Raw genomic sequence first — 12894 nt, 5'->3', positions numbered from 1 at the left:
ATATATAATACAATGCTCAAAATTTGTGGCTGCCAGATTATTTTACTATGGTTTACGGTCGTCTGCATTTGAGGTCATTTACACCTGTGATCTCTGAATGGTGGAAACATGATGTCACGGACGCTGCTATAGTAGGGAGATGGTGCTGATGGGTGATTGCTGACATCTACAAAAACCCTGCAGGCATTTTGTCCTGGGGAGCTGCTGTTGTATGTAAAATGTAAATAATTTACCTATTGTATATGCATGTTTTCTATTTATAGTAAACCAGCTGCAGGCTGTCCTTGACATCAAATGCATTTCAGGCCATTCTGGGTGGGTCTGAGAGGACCACAGACTCCATCAAAAGCAAGGCCAAGAAGGAATCTCTTTGTTCCTAATTCTCTAATTCTCAACCATCTAATTCACAACCCCAATTCTCACCATCCCTTGATTGCACACACCCAGTACACACCCCTCCACTCCATTTATCCTATTCAAAGACCAGCCACGCTTCTATCTTCAGTGCTGTGCACAAACCACAGGACTGCCAGGCAGCTCCCTCAGGAAAGTTGCTATTACCCACAGGTCACCTCTGCCACCCCTGAATCTGTGCCCAGTACAAATTAGACAAATGATGATCCCTCAGCAAATTGCTTTTGATACTTAAGTTGTTGTTGTTCAGTTGCTCAGTTGTGTCTGACTCTTTGCAACCCTGTGGACTGCAGCACCCCAGGCTTCCCTGTGCTTCTGTATCTCCCAGAGTTTGCTCAAACTCATGGCCTTGGAATTGGTGGTGCCATCCAACCATCTCCTAGCATCAGGGTCTTTTCCAATGAGTTGGCTCTTCTATACTTTGGTAGAAGACACCCAAAAATAAAAACATGCATTTTTCACTGAGTCCCATGTTAGTGTTAGGGTTTTGTTGCTGCTGTTCAGTCGCTAAGCCATGTCCCGCTCTTTGTGACTCCCATGGACTGCAGCACGCCAGGCTCCTCTGTCCTCCACTATCTCTTGAAATTTGCTCAAATTCATGTCCACTGAGCTGGTGATGCCATCTAACCGTCTCATCCTCTGCCACCACCTTCTCCTTTTGCCTTCAACCTTTCCCAACATCAGGGTCTTTTCCAGGGAAAGGGGGTTAGGAGACCATTCTTCACCTGCTCCTGGAGCTCTTTGGGCTTCCCAGGTGGCTCGGATGGTAAAGTGTCTGCCTGCAATGTGGGAGACCCGGGTTTGATCTCTGGGTCGGGAAGATCCCCTGGAGAAGGAAATGGCAATCCACTCCAGTACTCTTGCCTGGAAAATTCTATGGATGGAGGAGCCTAGTAGGCTACAGTCCATGGGGTCGCAAAGAGTTGGACATGGCTGAGCATTTCACTTTCTTTTCCTTCTGGAGCTCTTGCCAGCCTGTAACATGAGCACTTCCATTCTCTTGGAAACATGGAGATAATGGCTCTGACCTTCCTATTCCCTCCATTCCCCCTCCCCTGTGGGAGGAGAGGTGCATTGGATGAGAGCCCTTGGGACCAGGCTGCCTGGAATGGGTACTTGTCCTTTGGCTTTGGTCTCCTGGGATGCTGCCCCAAGCGGGCCAGCCTTCCGGAACACCTACTCCTTGTCTAACTACCGCTCACTTCAGGGCTCAGCAGGGATGAGGAATTCAGGCCCCCATGGCTGGCTTCCTGGGTCCTTAGGGGTGCTTTCCCATGATCCACACTCGGGCACAGACCACAGGAAAGCCCGCTGGACTCCTGGTCTCAGCAACAAGCCCCATCCTCCAACCCATCTCCACAAGCAAAATGATAACACCCCTGATGTTTCCACTGGATTTTACGGTCTATTTCTCAGGGACTTTAGAGTTTGAAGTGGGGAGGGCAGTACTGATTGAGTTGGCATATTTCTATCATTCTGTGTGCTCAGTCACTTCAGTCGTGTCTGACTCTTTGCAACACACTGGACCGTAGCCCACCAAGCTCCTCTCTTCAAGGGATTTCTCCAGGCAAGAATACTGGAGTGGATTGCCATGCCCTCCTCCAGGGGATCTTTCTGACCTAGGGATCAAACCCTTGTCTCTTGCATCTCCTGCATTGAAGGTGGATTCTTCATTACTGAGCCGCAAGGAGGTACACCCACAAATACACAGAATATCCCTTAGTGCCCCATTTACATGACTGTGTTTTGGGGTTTCTGTGGTTGTTGCTTACCTCACAAATAGCAAACAAACAAAATTTCCCCAGTATTACTGCCTAGAAGGTTAGGACCATCTCATTTAGTTACTTCAGTTCCTAAATGTTATGTAGTGCTTGTAATATGCCAGGCCTTGTTCTAATGACTGCAAATGAGAACTCATGTCATCCTCAGAGCAATCCACATGGTAGATAATATTGTGAACCCTGTTTTACAGATGAGGAAATTGAGGCACCGATTAGTGCCCAGGGTTTTGAGTTCCAACTCACACAGGCTGTCCCCTGGGTTCGAGTTCACCTGCCTAAGTGTAGCCCTAACCCCAAGGACAAGGTACCCAGGGGGTTCTGCCAGCCATGGAGCTGTCTCTCGAGAAAAGCCACATACGTTCCCAACTCCCCCACGGTTGTTCCCCAGGTGACAGAGTCAGCCGGCATGGAGGTAAGCTGGGAATACATGAGACCTCAAAGTCCTCTGTGCACCTCATTCCCCACCTCCATCTGGATCTAGGGAGGGTTTCTGATGAGCCACAAAGCAGCTGGAGTCCCTTCATATGGGGAAGAAATAAAGGCCTTCCCATCACCTTCTCAAAGGCCATGACAGACCCTTTTGTGAGACTCCATAGAAGCAAAGTCCTCTTTTAAAAGTTGTAGATTACACTACTATATATAAAATAGATGACTAATAAGGACTTGCTCTATATCACAAGAACTCTACTCAGCATTCTGTAATGGTCTATATGAGAAGAGAATCTAAAGAGTTGACAGATGTATGTGTAGAACCAATTCGCTTTGCTGTTCATCTGAAACTAACACAACATCGTAAATCAACCATACTCCAATACAAATTATAAAAAATAGAAGTGAAAGTGGGAGTTTAATTGTATTTCTGCTACTATTTAAGGGCAGGTTCAAGGCATCCTCAGTCTCAATTAATTTAGTCACTTATTTTTTTTTAAATCAAGATTTTTACCCACACCTTGGCCTAGCCCACAGAGAATGAGTCCTGGCTTAATTCTAAAACAGAGATGGACATTTGCTTCCTCTTCTTCATCATCAGGATGACAGTGAGACTAAGAAGGCATTTCGCTGGGGTACATGGAAATGCTCTTGCATAACGAAACCCATTCAAGTCTCGTCGCCTTTAACTTTCTCTTCCCAGTCCTCAACTCAGCGAAGACCTCAAGAAAGCCCCTCGGGAACATCCCTCAGAAATCTAAATGAGGGCAAACCCAACCCAACCATGAAATCACTGTGTTTTCTACCAGGCACTGCCACAGCTCAGGATTCCTGGGTGCTGGTAAATGGATACTTCTGTGATGACTCGTGAACAAGAGACCGTCCTATGTGATTCCAGGCTCTCTGGAGAATAACGTCTAGGAGAAAATGACAAAAGCTTTCAAAGAGAGTTTGAAATAAAAATCACACTATTTCTGTTTCAAAACCACCTATGAATGCAAAGGATTTAGGGAGTGATACTTTTTCAGTCCTTTCTTTGCCGTATGTCTGGGATTGAATCATAGAGGGGGAGGGCATGACTGTGTTGATGTTTTGTATGTTTGGAAAATCTAAGATTGGGAAACCCCAGGACCCCGGGACGGCTCAAAGTGTGCAAACAGCCCATTGTCTGCTTACAGGGGCCTTGCCATGAAAATGGCATCCAACTGATAAGCAGCCCTCTGCTAGAACATTTCAGGGGCAGGAGAAAGTTGGTGCTCTGTGTCAATCAAGCAGTAAATGGGTTTCCCAGTGAGTCCAAAGGCAATATTAACTGTCCTTTGTTCTGGTGATGATCTTGGCATCTGTAGGTTTGGGCTTATGATTAACCAGGCGAGAGGCTGGCTGGGCAGGTTGTCTATCAATCCCGTTTTCTGGATGGTTGCTGAGAACAGCATCTCACTCATCTTTCTGGGGCAGGGGTGTGCCATATGACTCCACATGACCTACAAAACGCTGGGATCTCAAGGAATTTTACCTCATTCACTGACTGCGATCCCAGAACATTTTGCCCAAGTGTAGGTGATCTCAATAATTTCCCAAAGAACTTTAGGACTTTTAAAAACACATGCTAGATTACTTTTATTGCTCTGCATGAGCATTTTATCTCAGTCTGTGGCTAACTTGCTGTGCACGTTGACAACAGTGTACCAAGCTTCTTGTAAACACACAGGAGGCCTGTGCAGCGTCTGCCTCCAGCAGTTGGCCCATCGTTGGGGATGAAAGACACAGGCATGTGGAATAGCTGGGTGACATCATAAAACTGCAAGGGGCTGAATGGTACCCGCTGTGATGCAATGGCAGCTCAAAGAACTGGCAGGTCACAGTGTGGCTGGCACCATCACAGAGCCTCCAGCCAAGTCAGGATTTTAAACATTCAGAGGAGAGTAGGGGAAAGTTATCCAGGAAAGTGGACCGGCGTAGGCAAGGCAGGAACTGCTGAGTAGATCACTTTGACTCAAGGGCAATGTGGTGTAGAGAGGTCAGGACAGGTTGGTGGGACCAGGTTAAACTAGTTCAGGTCGGTCCAAGCCAGGGGGTAGGACTTCATCCCCAAGACAGTGGAGAGAGCTATGGAAATGGGAGCTGAAGGTGTCCAGGCAAAATTAGTGCCTGTGTTCCTCCAAACCTGAAAGCCATTCAAATTGCTTTTTAATTTATTTTTTAATGGAAATATAGTTGATTTTACAATGTTTCAGGTATACAGCAAAGTGACTCATCTCTCTCTCTCTTTGTGTGTGTGTGTGTGTGTGTGTATATATATGCAATTCAGCTGTATATATAGAATAAAGAATATGTATCTATATAGAATGAAGAATCTGGAAAAGAATATATTCATATGCATATATAATAATATTTCTTTTAAAATAAAATATTTATTGTGTGATGTATAAACATTTAAATAAGTATATGTAAATATGTACATAAGTAAATATATATGTATATGTATATATTCTTTTCCGGGTTGTTTTCTATTATCAGTTCAGTTCAGTCATTCAGTCATGTCTGACTCTTTGTGACCCCATGAATTGCAGCACGCCAGGCCTCCCTGTCCATCACCAACTCCCGGAATTCATTCAAATTCATGTCCATCAAGAAGGTGATGCCATCCAGCCATCTCATCCTCTGTCGTCCCCTTCTCCTCCTGCCCCCAATCCCTCCCAGCATCAGAGTCTTTTCCAATGAGTCCACTCTTCGCATGAGGTGGCCAGAGTACTGGAGTTTCAGCTTTAGCATCAGTCCTTCCAATGAACACCCAGGACTGATCTCCTTTAGAAAGGACTGTTTGGATCTCCTTGAAGTCCAAAGGACTCTCAAGAGTCTTCTCCAACACCACAGTTCAAAAACATCAATTTTTTGGTGCTCAGCTTTCTTCACAGTCCAACTCTCACATTCATACATGACCACAGGAAAAACCATAGCCTTGACTAGACGGACCTTTGTTGGCAAAGTAATGTCTCTGCTTTTGAATATGCTATCTAGGTTGGTCATAACTTTCCTTCCAAGGAATAAGTGTCTTTTAATTTCATGGCTGCAGTCACCATCTACAGTGATTTTGGAGCCCAGAAAAATAAAGTCTGACACTGTTTCCCCATCTATTTGCCGTGAAGTGATGGGACCAGATGCCATGATCTTACTTTTCTGAATGTTGAGCTTTAAGCCAGCTTCTTCACTCTCCTCTTTCACTTTCATCAAGAGGCTCTTTAGTTCCTCTTCACTTTCTGCCATAAGGGTGGTGTCATCTGCCTATCTGAGGTTATTGATATTTCTCCCGGCAATCTTGATTCCAGCTTGTGCTTCTTCCAGCCCAGCGTTTCTCATGATGTACTCTGCATAGAAGTTAAATAAGCAGGGTGACAATATACAGCCTTGATGTACTCCTTTTCCTATTTGGAACCAGTCTGTTGTTCCATGTCCAGTTCTAACTATTGCTTCCTGACCTGCATATAGGTTTCTCAAGAGGCAGGTCAGGTGGTCTGGTATTTCCATCTCTTTCAGAATTTTCCACAGTTTATTATGATCCACACAGTCAAAGGCTTTGGCATAGTCAATACAGCAGAAATAGATGTCTTTCTGGAACTCTCTTGCTTTTTCGATGATCCAGCAGATGTTGTCAATTTGATCTCTGGTTCCTCTGTCTTTTCTAAAACCAGCTTGAACATCTGGAAGTTCATGGTTCACATATTGCTGAAGCCTGGCTTGGAGAATTTTAAGCATTACTGTACTAGCGTGTGAGGATTGTGCGGTAGTTTGAGCATTCTTTGGCATTGCTCAAACATAGACAAAAATGGAGCCTAGTTACCTACCCAAGGGTGATGCACCGACCATCTGCAAAGTGGTGATTTCTAGATCCTGAAATCCATCCTCCCCTCCTTTCACCTGCTCTGTCACTCAGGCTTTTCTGAGCTTCTCTACTCCCCACTCTGTCTCAAGGCCACAGAGATGCTGCGTCCACCACCATCCCCCAACCTCAGACAGACAGAGAGACCGTCCACATGGCTTAAGCCCCAGAGATCCTGTGGTAAGAGCCTTGCAGGCTTCTCACTCACAGCCCTTGGGTGGGGGTACAAGAAAGTGATCTGGATGCACGGGCGCTCTGGGATTGGGGGGCACTGGGAGGCCCTCGGGCTCCTAGTTTGGGCTTTTGATTGCTGGATCCTCCTGGCCCCAGAAATGAAGTTCTGAAATGACCACCCTGGCCCTTGATTCGTGGGCCTGGAAGGACTAGGGCTGCTTTATTAAGACTCTCCACCCCACCCTAGGTAGAAAGAACTTGATGGTCTAACTGGTAATGAGATACACAGAGGCTAATGGAGGCAGTGGTAGCCCAGGTTTGAATGTCAAATATTGTCCTCATAACAAGTGTGAGAAAACTGATGGCAGGGTTTACCTAGACAGATGTCGATGGCCTACCAGGTGTGACTGATGGCCATACAGGGAGGAGGAAGCATAGCAGCATCTCTTGGGCCTCTACTGTACTCTAAACCCTGCATGACAGGAGTGTTCCACTTGTATCATCTTCCATTCATCTCACCGGAACCTGATGGGGTGCGTGTTGTCCTCATTTTAGGGATGATGAAACCGAGGTTCAGAGAGGTGAAGAGATCACCCAAGATTGAGAGCTATTTCATGACCCAGCAGAGACTTAAGCTTGGGTCTTTTTGACTCCAGCCCATTAGCTGCTTCACTCCACACCACGCAACCCAAGAGCAATTACAGAAACCATTGTGTGTGTGTTCAGCTGACTTTGTTGTGAGTTTTATTTGATGACTGAGGGTAACCTCGATGGTGGTTCAGGCTTCAGAACAGCTCAAGTAGCCTGATCCCCAAATGACAGCATCAGAAGCCTGCAAAGAGCCATTCAGTGGGAAGGAGACAGAACTGGGGGGCTAGGCAAGTGGAAACAGTGTCTGTTAGGTGAGTTTGCAAGGGCAGGCCTGTTGTAGTTAACTGTATCCTGCTTGCTCTCAATGTGGCATTGTCTTCCAAGACCCCATCCCATTCATGTGGGGGATGGCCACAAGATGAAGGGCTGATCTGCAGCAAAGGTTGTGGGATGTCCATCTCTTCTTGCAAACAGTTTCTTCTCTCCTAAAGAGCAGTGATGAGTCAGTCATTTGGAGCCTGAGTCAGGTTTTCTATTAAAATAAATGAGGTTATACATTTCTATTAAAATAAGATTATACATGGGAATCAGGTTTATGGAATGGTCCCCAACATACACCAAGTGCAGAAATCCCTGAAGATCTGGGTCCTAAGATAAAGTTTCCATGTGCTGGAGGAGGAAGGGGTGGCAACATCCCCTTTCTAGAACAGGGGCAAAGTGTATAATAGGGTGGTTTGCTTCTCTCCTCCTCTTTCTTCTCCTGTACTAGCCTCTCTGGCTCCCCTCCCTGGGGCCTTCTGAGTGTCCCAATACCCATCCTGGGACAAACTTCTCAGATCAAACAAAGGACGCCACCTCTCAAATGTCCTACCGCCTTTTCTGTTGTCCAATCAAGAGGCTGCTTGTAGCCCAGATAGACAGACAGGTAGGGACAAGCCTCCGTAAACACAGGGATATTTTCTCACTCAAAGTGGGCCCTTAGAAAAGGTACCCTTTCCTCCCAGGGACAAAATCTTTAGGGCAATGGGAAGCACACCTCACAGTGGTTTTGCATCAGTCCAGGTTCTGCAACTCACTTGCTCTGTGAGTCCAGCAAAGTCACCTTGCCTTCTTGGGCACGTTCCTCATCTAGACGATGCAAGGGGCATCACCAAAGGGACGTTTCCCAAAGAAGTGTGCTCAGAACCTTGTTCCTAAAGACGCTTATGCCAGACATGTTTCTGTGGCCTGCAAAGCCCCCTCTGAAAGAGTCACAAGACCTATTGGTATTGGGTTGGCCAAGAAGTTCATTTAGATTTTCTGTACAATGTTATGTAAAAACTGAATGAAATTCTTGGTCAATCAAATATATTACAGGCTCCAGAAGGTCTGTAGGAATGAATGCTTTCTCTGTTTTAACTCTGTTCCCCAAACCGATGTAACAATAAACCCTCCTTTTATTAGTACTCCAAGACACACACACACATGTTGGGATTAGCTGAACAGATCATACGTAAGGAGATCTGTTTTGTGACCCTCTCATTTGAAAATGAATTCATGGTGAACATCTCCAGAGAGATGGGGAAGAAAATCTTCTTCCTTCGAGTGGTGAATGGCTTCTAAATGGTATCACAATTTATGGGGATCTGTGCGTCTGTGCACGCTAAGTCACTTCAGAAGTGTTGGGCTGTTTGCAACCCCATGGACTGTAGACCACCAGGCTCCTCTGTCCGGGGGATTCTCCAGGCAGGAATACTGGAGTGGGTTGCCATTTCCAACTCCAGGGAATCTTCTCCACCCAAGGATCAAACCCGAATCTCCTGCATCTCCTGCATTGGCAGGTGGGTTCTTTACCCCTAGTACCACCTGGGAAGCCCTTATGGGGATCTGTGAATGGATAAGAAAATGTATTTTGTTTAAAAATGGAGAAATACCGTTAATGATGCTAATTCCCATGTAACAAACAAGCTGCCTCTAAGAGAGGGAAGTGTCTCAAAAGGTTTGAGTGGCAGTGACAAGGCTAGTCACATGTGGAGCCTCACTCTATAACACACCCCCCCCCCACCTACACACATGCAGGACTTCCCTGAAGGGAAACCATTCAGATGCTGGTGTGTTGGAGCAGATCCAAGCTCACATCAGTCAGCGGGTTTTAGAATCCACCCCAGAAGGAAACATGAGGGGCAATGAGGCAAATGAGACCCTGACCTCACATGGTCATCTGTTCAGAAAGAAGTAGAGGATGGAAGGCAAGGTCACTGGGGAAGGTCAAGGTCAGCTTGGGGGTCCTCAGTTGAGTCTCTGCTCTGACCCACGCTCCCCCATTAGTTTTCTCTCCTTCTCCAAAGCTGTGATGAGTTGCATCCTCTCTCACCCTCACTGTTCCCACACGCAGGTCAGCTGTGTGGGTTGCCCAGTGTTGGCTCTCCCACCCAGACCTGGAGAGAAGCTTGTAGGAAATCTCAAGGTGGGGGGTCAGCCCAGCTCTGAGCAGAGGCAGCCCCGTGTAGCTGTGGAGACACACACAGTTGTTGCTGCTCAGTCTCTCAGTCATGTCCGACTCTTTGCAACCCCATGGACTGCAGCACGCCAGGCCTCCCTGTCCATCACCATCTCCCGGAGCTTACTCAGACTCATGTCCGTGGAGTCAGTAATGCCCTCCAACCATCTCATCCTCTACACACAGTATCCAAGACAATGCAACATCCCAGGTGCTCTGAGGGTCCACAGAAGCAGCCAAGGGCCTTGCAGGTCATGCCAGAGTGTTTCCTCCCCTCTGCACAGAGGTCTTGAGCCCACCCATGGGTGGTGGGCAGAGTCCCAGGGATGCACCGACCCACAGAGAGGCTCTGGCTGGCTACAGTGGATTGCTATTCACCAAAGCAGGGATCCTCAAAACTGCTAGACGCGTGGTTTCCTTCCTCGACTCTGGAGGAAACCTTGACAAACTATGGTTCTGGGCCTTCCACACCCTGATGAACCTGGCTTGTCTTCAGTGTCCCTGGGATCATGAATATTATTGGGCTGGGGGAGCACGCATGCACACACTCGATCTAGCAGACAGGTTAGGAAGTCGGTCAGGAACCTTGAGGTGACAACACAAAAGGACACACCCAGAGACCTGACTCCCTCAGACGTGTTTCGGAGAGCAGCGAGCTAGGCTGACCACGATCCATCCCTTCCTCACCACGGCCAAGGCTCTCAGCCTGCAGGGTCTCCCCTCCCGCTCTCCCACTTGTCTTCGTGTTCTCTTGTGGTGAAATTTTAGGCAGGTTCTAATTAGCAAGGCTGGAATCTGACCATGAGATGGAGTTAAACATTTTCACCTTTGCAGATGGGTTTGAAGACAGTATAATGTCAGTTCCTGGAAGGGAGCTCTGGTTTCCCATTTTCCTTCCTCCACGGTAGAAACTGCAGGAAAAGAAGGCAAATTGGATTGTATGGTTGACTTGAACTTGACCAGAAAACTTTTGTTTCTACCTGTTCCTACCATCATTCTAAAATCTTTAACTTCAATTTCCTGCCTAAATGCTACCTATAGTATTGAGTAACTATTGTTTGAGGTAGAGGACGCTGTTTTTTTTTCCATTCTATGTCTTTTTTTCATGTTTACATACCGACTCTTTGGAGGTAAACTGAGCACAGCTGATCAGCTCCTCTTTATAGGTGTAGAAGCTGAGATAATGATCCATGAAATGTGCTTAAAGCCAAGACTTGATCCTGGACCAGAAGGAAAGCTGTCTGATTCCTAATCCAGTCTGTATGGCATCAGTGGAACAAGACTCACCACGATGTAATTCAGTAGCTGCAGAGGATTGAAACATTAGACTGATTCTGTGTGGTCCTCAATGTGAAAACTGTACTTTTAAATGCCTGAAAAGGTGGTCCATTTCTTTTTAAAAAACATCCAGTTAATTAGAATTCAGTTGAATCTGGTTTTTAAATAAAGTTTATTTTCTTTTTTATTTCAAAAGCTGATTGGAATCTAAAAAGAGTGGATATATGTGTACATGTAACTGATTCACTTTGCTGTATACCTGAAACTAACACAACACGGTAAATCAACCATACTTCAATAAATTTTTTTAAGAGTTAATTGGAGAAATTGTGAAAAATCAGAAAAGTATAAAGGAGAAGTTTGCTTTGTCTGTAAACCTAATAATTATTTGTGCCCCTTGTTGACATTTTGGTGTCCTTTAAAGTGTATTTTAGCTGACATCACATTTGAAGTATTACTTTATAAACTACCTTCTTAAAAATATATTTATTTTATATTGGAGTTTACTTGGTTTACAATATTGTGTTAGTTTCAGGTGTACAGCAAAGTGATGTATATACACGCAGTCTTTTTCAGATCCTTTTCCCATATAGGTTACAGTAAGTTCCCTACATGTGAGCCTTCAAGCTGCAAACTTTCAAAGATGCGAGTGTGCATCTGATTCCAGCAAGGAGCCAGAACCTGTGCCATCGATGTCAGACATGAGTGACACTGCAGCTTGCCCTCCGTCTCCTATCCCTGACGACCCTTCAGCTCTGCCATCTCCCACCTCCTCTCCCTCCTCCAGTCAGTAACTCTTCTTGCCTGTTCACTCCATGCCAGCTCCTGTGTACCAGCTGTTGAACTATCAGTTCAGTTCAGTCACTCAGTCATGTCCGACTCTTTTCGACCCCGTGCACTGCAGCAGGCCAGGCCTCCCTGTCCATCACCAACTCCTGGAGTTTCTCAAACTCATGTTCATCAAGTCAGTGATGCCATCCAACCATCTCATCCTCTGTCATCCCCTTATCCTCCTGCCTTCAATCTTTCCCAGCATCGGGGTCTTTTCCAATGAGTCAGCTCTTCACATCAGGTGGCCAAAGTATTGGAGTTTCAGCTATAGCATCAGTCCTTCCAGTGAATATTCAGGACTGATTTCCTTTAGGATGGACTGGTTGGATCTCCTTGCAGTCCAAGGGACTCTCAAGAGTCTTCTCCAACACCACAGTTCAAAAGCATCAATTCTTTGATGCTCAGCTTTCTTTATAGTCCAACTCTCACATCCATACATGACCACTGGAAAAACCATAGCTTTAACTAGACAGACTTTTGTTGGCAATGTCTCTGCTTTTTAATATACTTTAATGTATTTTTCAAGATACTGTAAGATTGAAGTGTCTTCTTAATTTTTATATTTGTTATGTATTATTTGTGTTAAAACTATTATAAACCTATTACAGTATAGTACTATATAGCCAATTACGTTAGTTGGGTGCCTAAGCTAACTTTGTTGGATTTATGAACAAATTGGACCTCTGAACATGCTCTTGGAATGGAATTCATTTGAATGTAGGACCCTTACTGTATTAATAGAATATTAAGTAGCTTTCTCTTTGCTACGCAGTGGGACCTTGTTATAAACTAACTTTTATGTCTTAAACAGTAGTATGAGCTTTTCTGTGCCATTAAAGATGACTCAAAAAGTTATTTTATTTATTGCCTGACACATAATCTATCTAACCAGCCTTAAATCTTTGGTAATTCAGATTGTTTCCAGTATGTCACTATAATGACTGATGCTAGAGTGAACATTCCTGAACATAATCTTTGGGTACATTTCTGATTATTTCTTAGGATAAATTCCTAGAAATGGACATTGTTTCAGAGGC

The 12894-nt window shown here is 45.4% G+C and overlaps 1 protein-coding gene across 4 annotated transcripts in view; it reads left to right on the top strand.

Moving 5' to 3' along the window:
- RUNX1 (RUNX family transcription factor 1) overlaps positions 1 to 12894 on the top strand; it is a 273353-nt gene that overhangs the window by 32082 nt on the left and 228377 nt on the right. The window lies entirely within an intron of this gene.

The sequence above is a fragment of the Bos javanicus genome, chromosome 1, assembly GCF_032452875.1.
Source record: "Bos javanicus breed banteng chromosome 1, ARS-OSU_banteng_1.0, whole genome shotgun sequence".
Classification (NCBI taxonomy): domain Eukaryota; kingdom Metazoa; phylum Chordata; class Mammalia; order Artiodactyla; family Bovidae; genus Bos; species Bos javanicus.
The sequence above is the reverse complement of the archived record's forward strand: the minus strand, read 5'-3'. Positions and strand labels throughout refer to the sequence as shown.